At 46.3% G+C, this 12479-nt stretch overlaps 1 long non-coding RNA gene across 2 annotated transcripts; it reads left to right on the top strand.

Moving 5' to 3' along the window:
* The first annotated feature begins 465 nt into the window (after positions 1-465).
* LOC109370263 lies at positions 466-2972 on the top strand. 2 transcript variants are annotated; one of them, XR_002120256.2, is made up of 3 exons: positions 466-714; positions 1026-1674; positions 2635-2972. It is a non-coding gene; the product is annotated as an uncharacterized LOC109370263 (long non-coding RNA). The 2 variants fall into 2 exon arrangements; XR_002120255.2 differs by having other exon boundaries at positions 1026-2437.
* The last annotated feature ends 9507 nt before the right edge of the window (positions 2973-12479 follow it).

The raw sequence follows: 12479 nt of genomic DNA, 5'->3' as shown, positions 1-12479 counted from the left end.
TCCTGCAGCTTTCTGCCGCGGGGACACCCGAACTGAAACAGCGATCGCCCACTTCCCTGCCAGCAGCAGTGGCGGAGCGCACGTTTCCGAGAGCGAGGAGGGCCTCCCCTTAACTCCAAGATACGCCTGTGTTACCAGGTTCGGTTATTTCAGCCAACGGTGCACGAACAAAAAAAAAAAAAAAAAAAAAGAAAACTATCAAAGAAGCCTCCCAACAGACACAGTGACTTTAACTAGGGCTCTTATAGGCAATTCATTGGATTCAGCCTCTGGAAACTCGCAGCATATTGCTCTTTTCTCCATCCAACCAAACGGCTCACAAACACATACCGAAATAAGGCAGAAAATGATCAACAGGCAGATTGCAGTGTGGGATTCAATGAGCACTGCTTTCCCGCTGTAGCTGAGGTGATCCAGTTGGCCAGATTTGTCATTGAGAGCTTTAATCTGCTTTAGAGTGGAAGGAGTCACCAACCCCAGGAGGCTCAGCAAGGACCTTGTCCAGCTTTTTGGCTGAAAGTATCTAAAAATCCATTGAAGTCCTATTTTTGAGCATAAACCCTTTCTTGGACCTCACCCCAAGAAACACAAACAAAGCTTCAGTTCAAGTCGTCCCAGAGCCAGCACTCAGGTTACACAGGACAAAAGGTGCTCTCAATCCAAGCGACAAGAGGTGAACTCTGCAGACAGAGCAATCTACAGAATTGCTAACAGGTATGTCTACACAGGTTTGCATCAGGCGCCAAAGTGCGAGGGCTCTGAGTATTCCGGAAGAGAGGAGAAGTAGGGGAAAGGGAAGGAAATTGTGATGGGTTTACTTCTGCTTTGATTCAGCAACATTAATTCCTTCTTACTTCTTAGCATTTGAACTCAAAAGTAAATGTGACTTAGAGATGAATGACTTTCCACCATTGTTAAGAAATCACATGGTGATATTTATCATATGATCACATCACGATGTGTGATCCCCAGATGTGTTAAAACTGGAATAACTGTGCTATTTGTAACTGAATTTCCTTTGCCAGGTGGGTGTGAGCAGCTGAGAAACCGCAGCAGAGAGAAGCCAGGACTGAATGCACCTCCTGGGGTGAAGGAAGGCACGAGCTGCACCTGAACTCCTTCTCACTCTGTGTCATGTTTGTTGCTTACATCTCCTCACAGCCTGTCTCCTGCTAAAACTTTTACCCTCCTGTGGGGACTCCAAAATCATTACTCTGTTTTGTCCCACTGCTGTCCTCACCAACTGTCCATGTACAGCTGTTGGTTGCAGCCACAGAATATCCTGGGTTGGAAGGGACCCTCAAAGATCAGAGTCCAGCTCCCAGCTCCATGCAGGATGCAGGAGGAAACAGGCCAGAAACAAAGACAAATCTCGCTGAGCTCCCCTGCTCTATGGGCTGTGCTCTAAGATGATAAATACACCTTGTTAAAGAGAGAGAGAGAGAGAGAGAGGAAAGGCCACATGGCAATTTCAGAAAATGGAAGTGAGTTCAAAAGCAGTGTCCCACGAGAGCTCCCCTCAGTCTCCTTTCTGGCAGAAGGAGGTGCCCAGCAGCCCCACGCTCTGCATTTGGCTGTTGGTGCTTTTCTCCACCCTACTGCGTCATACAACAGCGTCACGAGTCACTACGTACACACAGTACTGTATGTGCTTTGTCATCACGTTAATTGCAGGTATTTTATGACGGGACACCAGCAGATGTCAGTTTAATCTCAAAAATGAATGCCTCTGCATAGATTATAGATTTATCAGCCTTTGCTTCAGTGAGTTTCCACCAAAGTAACCACATTTAGCTGGGAATCGGAAGTCAGCGTACGTTTGATGTGCAGGATAAATAACCAAGTCTTAATGTCACCTTATTTTTTCCTGCCTGGAAATCAAAGGATTGCACACACGATTTTTTTTTTGTGGCCATTTTGCATATACTAATTTGTCAATGCAATGCAATATGAACATTTAATACAAGAAGAATACAGCCAGTCATTTTGTAATTGCAATTGTCAGTCAATATCCTGTCCCACACAAAAGCTTACATTTAAGTCACTCATAGGTTTGCTTTTCAAAATACAAATATTTTAAGGTAGAAACAGGTAAGCTTGATAAGATTGGAAAACGAAAACGAAGCAACAGTGCCATCTAGAAGTGCAGTGCTGAAGACAGGAAATACTTTGGAAGATTTAAGTTCAAAGTAATGAACCAAACCAACCCAAACCTCCAAAACAATCCTTCCTACATCTTTCACTGCTCCAAGCATGGGCTGGGAAAGGTGTCCCTCAAAGTCCCAGGGCATGAACTTCCAGAGGGGATGAGTGCTGATAAAAGACAAAGTACTTACACTCGTAACATCAGATGGTGCTTAATCAAAATGCAGCTTCTCCCAGGGGAATGTTGGCTGCCTCACAACGCAGAGATTGAATTTTAATTAAACTGATAGAGGTAAGCACTGATTTTGCCAATTGTAAATCTTTCCTATGAAAGTCATAGCTCATTTAGTTCCTCTGTGAGCTAAGTTCCTTTTAATATTATTTAATGTGTAATGCCAACGTAAATACTCTTCTGTTTTGCTCACCACTTACGTAACTGTTTAAGTAAACCTAAATAATCTCTTCCCATCTCGTTCTTTTTCCTTCCAGGAAACTCAGAGCTGAGGTTTGAGGGCTGCCATGAAGCCGGGTACCTTCAGTGCTCACTGCTCTGCGGTGAGCAGTTGGGCATTAATAACTTCAGATATCTCCAGATAAGTTCTGTGCATGGCCCAGGGAGAAGAGAAAAAGAATGGAGAGCCATAAATACACCCTCAGCTTCAAAAACTCTTTCATGAGAAGAGATTTCATGACTGAGTCTTGCAATTCTACCAGCATGGGAACTGTAGGGAAACAAAGCAAGAAACCCCCTCATATGACAGATAAGAGAAGTGATGTCTTCAAGTCAGCTCTCAGACACATTATCTTGCATAAATCTTGTTTCTCAATTTCTATTTTCTTCCAGTGTCTTTTTCACTTCCCCTGGTGCTGGAAGCAAAGGGGATGAAAAGGGAGAACCACTTAAAAAATGTTCCTTCTCTTCCAAGCTTGCACCCTCCTCACTGTACATGCTGGCTTAGCATGACTGCTAAGGGAAAAGATTTGTTCCCTTCTCTGCAAGTTGGTAATGTGCTGGGTGCTGCACCTGGGAAGGGCTGGAACATTCATGGGTTTGTTACAGGAAACAAGAAGCAGCACGGCTAGCTGGAAACTGCAAATGATCCTCCGGGACTGGAATGGGTAATTACAGCACTGCTAAATCCACCCAAAGCCAGTACGAGGACTTTAACGTCCTGACTTATGTTGATTAATTGCTTCCATCAGTTTAGATCTTTAAATTTAATAATTTAAAATTAATTACGAAGAAAAGAACAAAGAATTTTACATTGGATAATACTACAACTGGGAGCATGCAATTCATATTCTAGCAAACAGATTTCTGCTTCCTCAAAAGTAGGGGCACAAAGCAAACCCGAATAACTGCAGTCACAAAATCAGTGTCCCAGAAGAGGGACTGTTTGCATTCAGCCACCAACTCGTACTATTTCACATATTGCACAGCCGAGCAATTTTAAGTCATGCATGCACACGCAAAGTGGTCTTTAAGTATTTGCCCCGAAGATTCAGACGTGCCATGCCTCGTCCGTGAAAGGCGCACGTTGCGCCCAAAACGCCTCGCAGCATCACACGCACAGCCTACAGCCCTCACCAGTTCCTCCACTGCGCCCTACCATCACCGGCCAAACGAGGTGAGCTTCACACACAGCCCCCAAAGCGACCTCGGCAAACCCCATGGAAAGCCAAGTTCACAGGACAAGGCGAATGGGTACGAAAAGAACACGGATGTGCTTTTGTTGATCGTATGGGACTGTGGTTTGAGCAAACATTACGCACAGCCCATTATTTATTAGTGTGATTTGTGGCAAGAAAGGAAAAAGATCAATTTAAAAATCACTCGTATGCAGAGATGGAAGTTACATCAGTTGTTCCTTAAAGATAGAACACCCCCAGCCATCTCTAAGCCCCTCAGCAGCTTTATATCCCATACATAGGATTTCTGCAATTACATCTCTCATACGTACATACAAAAATTACTATACTTTAAGGCATGAAATGCCATTTATAAGCAGAAAAGATGTATTAGATAGACAATATTTTAATGGATAAGTACACCAATTTCCTTCCTATTTCCTTCCTGCGCGCCCTACTCTTAAAGCAGATCCCTGCATCCTTTCCAAATTGCACGGCATTTGTTTTCCCCAGCTGCAAGAGCCCTCTGTAGTTACTCACACCTACCGGCCTTGCTGCACAACAGGATAATCTTCAGTATTATCTGTGCTCCTTTCTTGTTATTATTGCTATTATTACACTTTTACAGACAGATTCTTTTCAGATGATACAAATTCCCCACATGTGAGCTGAGGGATAGTTTTCTCATGGCTCTGTCAGGATGGCCGAACTCCCATCTCTCTCCTTTTAGCTCCTTTATTGCCTAAATAGAAATGTACAACAGCTACCAGCAATCACAGCACGCCACTAAAAATGAACTTAATTCCTCTTGCTCCTTTCATTCCCATACCTGAGACACTGCGGGCTGCCGCTCCTGGGGCAAAATCTCTGATCTGAGTGCACTCCCTCAACTGTATAGAATGCAGCCCTAGGAAGAAGAGCTGAGGAATAGCACCTGCCCAAGTCACAAGGGAATGAGGACTTCCATCCCTGTTTTCATGCACAGACTTTAATGAGGTGGCAGCACAGTGGAGAGAGCGGAGGTGGCCGTACCTGCGGCTGAACCCACCCAGGAAGGCCCTAAAACGAGATGTGCAACGAGCTGCCATCTTCCTCCTTCCCTAACAGCCGTAGTGTAACTCCTGCTGGAAAATCTGCACTGTGCAGTTCAGCTGATCAGATCTTCACTTTAATGAAATTGTTTCCACTTAATGTTAATTGTATTGGCAATTTGCTGCTGACAGTTTCTAATTTCTGTTTCCCCATGTCCAGAATGCCCTTGGTAGCTGCACATTCAGTTCTCGATCTGACCCTGCTATTGCTCCCTCAGTCAATGCACTGCTTAAATTATTATTTTTAAGTTGCTGTGCGACGCTCAGCTGCAGCCCTGGATCACAGGCTGCTGTGACATTGGGCCCTTCCAACAGCCGTGCAAAGCCAGGAACCCCATTTACCAGCACAGTGCTTGTGGGAAGGGAATGTCAGAGCAGTTGCAGCAACCTGCACAGCACTGAAATCACTTGAGTGCCACCACAGGATTCCCAGGTAAGCACTGCTGACTGCATGTGGAGATCATGGTTGGGAAATTGGAGAAACAGCTTGGAGCTATTGCAAGATTGCAGAAATTCTGATTGTACAAAAATCCATAAAAATAAACATTGTTTTGTGCAAAACGTCACTGAATTTGGAATCATTTCTCAGTTTCATTTTGTGTCTGCAATCTGGAGGTTTCCTGTACACAACATTTTTGTGATGGAGACCAAACACGTTTCCCTTCTGATAACGGTGTGTTTGGTTCTGGAGAATTTCTTACACTGTCCTTGGAAAAGTACAACAGGCAGAAATGATCCAGAGCCCCCCAAGCTCTGCTCACGTGGCCAAACCCCTCCCTGCCCTCCTTACTAAACTTTGGGGCATTCATTGCACTTACACAAAACCTGCACTGGGGCTTTGGCTGCTGAGTCAACAATGAAATAATTTCATACTTCTTTTTTCCAATTCAGTCTTCTGCAGGAGATCATCACTGACATAGAAGTGCACACAACCAATCCCTTGAAATCATCAGAACTGCTCAGATTTTGACAGCTTTGTTAGTACAGCTTATTTACTTCTGTCTTGCACACAAATTTCTGAACAAATTATTTACTACTTAATTCAAAAAATCAGATTTTGGATAGGTCCACCAGTGACAGAAATCTTCTCTTTGCATGGGGAGTAAGGACATTTGGGAAGGATAGAAAAAGCAATTACCATTCAATTTAAGTTATTGCAGTCAGTTTGCTCAGAAAATTGCTTTGCCCAATCTGGAACATTTCGAAGGACAAAAGGAGCAGAAGGATTTTATCTAAAGGCAAACACCAAATAATTTTTGTTGCTACCTTCCCATTTTTCTCCTCATGCCGGCAGATAAAAGGAACAAGCGATGGATGCTTTCCTCCCCAGCAGGAGATGGCTGGCACAGCACTGGTTGCATGCAGGTGCTGCATAACGTGGTATCAGTGCTGATAAGCTGAAGCTTTTGTGGAAGAGGAGGGCACAGGCTGAGGGAAGCAACTAACGCTCTGTGAGCAATCGGGCACCGATGCTCTGTGTGAGCACCCCACGAGTACGGGCGCACGCGCTCGTCCTACAAAGAGTCAGTGCTGAGCAGCAGAGCTATGGTCAGCAATGGTATATTTGATGGCTTAGTAAAATACACTTAACAGAGAGTCTTTAAGCATTACATGATCTGCTGCACCCCCACAGCTCCTCACGCCCTTACACGAAGCACTGATACAGGTGGTCACAGGCACGGCCTCCCTGCCCCACACAGCAGGGCTGAGAGCTGCAGGGGCATCCTGTGTTGCACGGCCAGGGCTGCCTGCATCTGTGGCAATGCAGCAGTTTGAAGGTGGTTCACTCACGTCCCTTAAAAACAAAGCTCTGGCTGTGACAGTTTGGAGGCAAAAATCTTTGCTCAGGTGAAACAAACTGACACCAAAGCGTTTTTCAGTGCTGGGAGCTGAGTGTGGCTTCCCCTGGACCACGGGCTGCCAGGTCTGGGAGCAGAGCTGCTCCTTGCTGCAAGCTGTGTGTGGAGCTGTACCTCAGAGCAGCCTCCGACCGACCTTCGCAGTCCTGCAGAGGTGCTCCAAACAAAGCTGTGCACATCCCTGGGCACAACCCCAGCCCCGCTGGGCAGTGTGGGCACCAGGAGCACCGCCACAGCCCCACATCCCACCCTGTGACCTCTTGGAGAGAACACATGAGAACAGGTCTGTGTGCACCACTTACGAACAGAGATCTCACTTCAATTAAAACATAGCTTTAAAATTTTGTGAGTGGAGAAGTATATAAAACCTATAGACCTGAAAACCCACAACAAAGTGCCTTACCCATACAGATAATAGAGCTGACCTCATTTTTAAATTTCCTTTTGCATCTGGAAAAGTTAGACCTCAAAAACCAAGCTTCAATAAGCTGGGCAGCTCTTCTGTGGCCATCAGAAACAAATTGCCAAGTTGTTTAAATGGCTCAATTACCTTCAGCCTTGCCACAAATAGCAAGTGACAAATGAAGGCTTTGCTCCTGTACGCACTGACTGGAAAACAGAGCAGGGCTGATGCTATTGTCTGCAGAAAGGAAACAACACGGCGGTTTATCAAAGACATCTCCCAGACTTTGCTGTAAAAGTCTGCAGAGTTTGTAGCACAACTGAAACAGAGCAAACACAGCAATCCACTGCCCAGTGGTGCCAAAGCTCTGCCACCTGCACAGAGCAGTGCCAGGCACCTTCTGCAGACCAACCTCTTTTCCACCATGAAAACTATGAAGCAGCAAACTGAGTGTGTTCGGCTGGCTGGGATATTTTGAGCAGTGGATGATGAGAGGGAAAGGAATAAAAATAGCTTCGTTATCATAGCCCTTGAAAGGCTGAAGTGACACACCAAAGGCTTAAAGTTCTTCTGTAACTGAATGAAGAAAATTAAATCTTACACTCCTCCACACTTATATTCTAAAATGGTTTGGGGTTTCGTTGTTTGCCTGTTTATTTTCACTAAGTATTTTAAGGTCTGCTTGGCAGCAACGCATTTCTCAGCAAAGCTCATTCTTTCACACTGCAGAGCCCAATTGGCTCTCCTGGCTCCCATGGAATGGGCATCTCCTGTGCCCAAAGGAGTACTTCTGCAGCAGACATTGCCTGGTTCCCTCTTCTCTCCCTCCCTCCCCTCTGCCCTCCAGTAAGTTTAAATGTAGCAATGAGTGCCTCCAGCCACAGGCTGGTTAACACCAATTCAGATCTGCTCCTTCCCCTTGTCCAGGCTGACGTTATTTGTGGTTCTGATCTGACCTGAATGATTGAGGGCTGTGCTTTACAAGTGGTTGGTCAGCTGTAGTACATCAAAACAGAGTGTCCTCCTTCCAAATGGATAATATTAAATATTTGGTATATCTGCTCCCTAAAATGCAGGTGAATCATTTTTATGTGAAAAGAGTAGCATCACTTGCTGCTGCAAAACCAAGGTTTTGTTTGGAGCTGATCCAGGCAAAATAAACCTTTAAAACGGATGGATAAAATGCCAGCAGAGGTACTGGGAACCAAGTACTTCCAGTTCTGGCATTCACAGGATTGTAGATGTAACCCAAGATCCTCAGGGTCTGGACTTCTCTGTGCAAGCAGTTACACTTGGAATTAAAGACTGTATGGACCAGAGAGAAAAGAGGAAAGGCAGCTGACCTTTGAGAAAAGGTTTCTTCAAAAAGGCAAAGTAATCACTGTATCACCTAAAAGACGTCATCCAAAAAATATTTTCTTGACAGATAAACCACCAGAATGTTTAAAATGTACATTTTGTATTACTAACTTATCTTTGATATGGTATGAATTTCCAAAGGCCAGTGAATCATTACAGAGTGGTTTAATTAAAGTCTTCCACATTGATTTAAGTGCACAAAGCTCCACGTAACACAATATCTGTATTAGCAGAGCTACTACAGTTTGACCTACTGTCTGTACGGGGTAGGTGGAACACAACCAAAAAGCACATTAGAACAACACAGCTCAATAAATATTGGATTCCAAGCCCAATCTGGTTCCATTCTCCCTCCAAGCAGCCTAACAAAACAGAAATTTAGTTGGCTTAAAACCAAACACAATGATGTATTCCAAAGGGGAAAATTTAACAAATATAAAACCTATTCCACTTAGGACTGAACTATTACCTTCACAATTATTTGTAAGTGTTTTTCTCCCCCCTCTAATCATGTTTTTTGCTTCCTGCAGGCACAACTATAACAACAGAGAGCTGATCAATATCACGTATTTACTGAGAGCTGACTGCCATTAGGAAGCAGGGCATTTTGGAGCTCAGAATAACTTGGGCTGTGCACAGCTCAAATTCCGCTGTCATACAGCACATCTCCTTACGGTGCTACGAAGGCAGCACTCCAGTGGAAGACAGTCTTAACACACAGAAGGAATACAGGACCCGACACAGCAGTGCATTTTCCATAGGGTGCTTTGCACGCCGCTGACTGCTGCATTACTGCATCGCTGCACCGCACAGAGCACACGGCAGGGCAGCTGCAGCCGGGCTTCCTCACCAACAGCCACACCTACACAGCAGATCTTTTTCTGACAGTTAATTGTGAACAAACCTCACCTGGGCCCTATTTTCAGGAAATATTTAATAAGAGGCTCATTGATTGGATAAACACGTGAGCTCATATCCACCCAAATGAAGTGACCTACTTCCACTTCTATTTCAGGCCCAAGGAAGGATTGCACTGTTCCAGCACCGCTGTGCTGTGAGCTCAGTGCCAGCGCAGCCCTGCTTCTCTTGGTTGACTTGAATGTTTTCAGAGGTCAGGGCTTTGAGCCCAGAAACAAACATCATCACCCTGACTTTGTAACAGCTGAGGATGTCCCCCCTCACTCCCCCACCTCTCTCCCCAGAGAACGAGATCCTCCAAGACTTAACATATTTTCTAGCAAAAATCCCCTGCTCACCATTTCACACTTTGTACATTCTGGCCTTCCTGATGGCAGCACACACTGCAAAGCAGCTGCATCCCCTGGGACAAATCAGATCCATCCCAAGACTCCCAGTTACTGTCAGCATGGTTGCCATCACCTTAGTCTCAAAGCCATAGCAAAGGGCGACTCTTTTTCCTTCTCTTCAGAAAGGTTACCCTCCGACTTTTGCCTAAGCCCAATTCTGCCTAAAGTTAACTACTAACTCTATTTTGCAGTACGAGCAGACTGTCAGTACTGCTGCCAGGCCCAGCTAAGAGGAAGGCTTAACTGTGAGTCGGAGTTTGCTGTTCTGCTGTTTCTCCTCCCTTGTTTTCAACAGTTTGTCCCATAACTCCTAACATAAGATTTTTTCTTCTTCGAGAATGAGCCTGAAAATTAATCTGAAGATCTTAGTTACAATTAAAACAATTACTTTCAATCAGACTACTATATTTAAGTCCCTTTGCTACTAATAGGTAAAATAGCCACATCATACAGGAAATACTGACTGCATTCAGATCTGATCGTTCTGATGCAACCTTCCCACCTTGGTTTCATGATCCTGCCCTCCAGGATCCAGAGCAGCAAAGCACTTTGCCCAGCAGAACAACCAGGAGGTGTTCAGGTGTGAGCAGAGCCACCTGGGACAGCCTGGAGCTGCCTGGACAGACAGACCACCTGGGGTTCAGTTTTCCAGACCATTCACAGTTCCTTTGTTCACACCACTCAAAGACCATTTGGTCTATAAATCACCCCTATCTGCTCCACTAACACCTGGCAGCTCCAATCACTAAGCACAGCAGCAAATATTGTCACTGGGTTTCTGTTTGCAGGGATCAGCTGCACAGTGTGCTCTGGAATGCGCAGCACTTGAATTCTGAACCCTTTGTAGGAATTCATTTTCAACAGGACTCCAAACATTCAAAGCACAGCAGTGTAAGCGGGCACAAAGGCTGAGGTAACTAAGGATTGCTGTTCTCTTGGCACAGTGGGGAGGGATCACACTGGGTTTCCCCTGTAGGGATGTCCCACTGCAGGGCAGTGTGTCACAGCGAGCACACAGGACTGGTGCACTGAGATGTGTACAGCACACTTGATATGGTCTGGGAAGCACCTGCTGCAGGAAGCAGAACCAGGCTGATAAAACCCCATAAGAATGTAAACAAGCTCCTAAGCAATCTCACCATGAATTGCTATTGCTATTTCAGCTGAACTCAAGAACACAAGACACACGGAGCAGCTATTCCTATGCAGAATGCTGCCAAGTCAAAAACGTGCTTTGAACATTCAAGATTTGTTTGGGTTTCCTCTGATAACACATTCAGCATCAAAACGTGCCAAGAAGACCAGACAGGAGGACAAACAATGAGAAAGAAAGCCACCAACCCACAGACATCTGTCAGGAAAGGTGAGAGCAGAGAACCAGTTCTGAATTACCAAAAAAGGCTGCTGGTCACCACCCAGTTCAAGAAAGATTTGCTTACCTGTCCCAAGGCCTGGGGCTCGCCAAATACTCCACAAGGAGGGATCTCCAGGTAGAAACCTTTCCCTCGAGGCAGCCAGCCCTTCAGTGAGGGTAGGGAGGGCTGGAACCAGGATTTTGGAATTGCTGCCACCTGTGCTTCCCAGGGCTGCTGTGTCCCTTCCCCAGGTGCTCAATCATTGCTTAGGGCAGTGACTCAGCAATTCCCCTACAACATATAAAGAGACCTTTTGCTTATTTGAATGCACTGACAGTGGTAAGGGTAAATGTGAGAGAGAGGAGCTTCAGTTCCAGTCTGTAGGATGGGTTATGTACCTGTGTGCGCGTAACCTCCAAAACTGCCTACAGACCAATTCTGCCCTCTTACTAACATGAGTTGTACGTACACCGCAGGACTACTTTACAACTGGGTTGTCAATACTTCCCAGGTGCTGAGAGAAGTGCAGTTCAGTAGAGCACAGGCAGCCACAGAGGCCCCATGCTGGTGCTCAGGGACAGGCAGCCTCAGCAGATGTAGGATCTGACAGCCGGTGCCCGCAGCGCCCCACTGCTGGACACACCAACGCGCTCTGCTGGTCGCTTTCCCTGAAACAGAACTCGGAGCCTTCTTTTTAATGTGTAAATTTAAAAAGTAGAAAAATGTATCTGCAGCTTGGGGTTGCTTTTTTATCGCGGGTAATTCTCTTGCGGTTTTTGTATAAAACACTCTAGCACTGCTTAGAACTTCCCCAGGGGTCTGTGGTGGCCCAGAGAACTGCAAGGGCTGTGAGGGTAGAAACAATTCGATGCGTGAAAACAAAGCAGAGAGAATGAAAACGGAAGCTAAACCGTTCTGGATGAGTGAATACTGGAATTACTCGAATGGGTGAATGCTATACAGCTGCATCTCTGCTGGAACGGGAGCCTCAGCGCGATGACTCTGAGCATCACCGCCCGCAGCCCCGGGCAGCTCCCGCCGGGCGCCGGAGTGAGGAGCGGGTTGCTGCACTGCACGGCGTGTGCTGGGCCCGGAACTCTGCCGCAGCCCGTTCCCCCCCATCCTGTAACTGAGCCTGACAAGCTGGGGTCGGCTCTGCTCTCCTCCGCCGGTAACAGTCGGCACCAGCGGAACCATCAGGAGACCCTGAGCCGGGCCGCACGGCGGGAGCGCAGGCACGGCTGTCCCGGAGCCCTCGCGGTGCGCCGCAGGCGCTCCCAGGAGAAGCCGAGCGCAGCGCTGCGGGGCGATGACGGGACGAGGAGACGCCC

The sequence above is a fragment of the Meleagris gallopavo genome, chromosome 16, assembly GCF_000146605.3.
Source record: "Meleagris gallopavo isolate NT-WF06-2002-E0010 breed Aviagen turkey brand Nicholas breeding stock chromosome 16, Turkey_5.1, whole genome shotgun sequence".
Taxonomy (NCBI): domain Eukaryota; kingdom Metazoa; phylum Chordata; class Aves; order Galliformes; family Phasianidae; genus Meleagris; species Meleagris gallopavo.
Note: the sequence above shows the minus strand (reverse complement) of the source record. Positions and strands in the feature narration are given on the sequence as shown.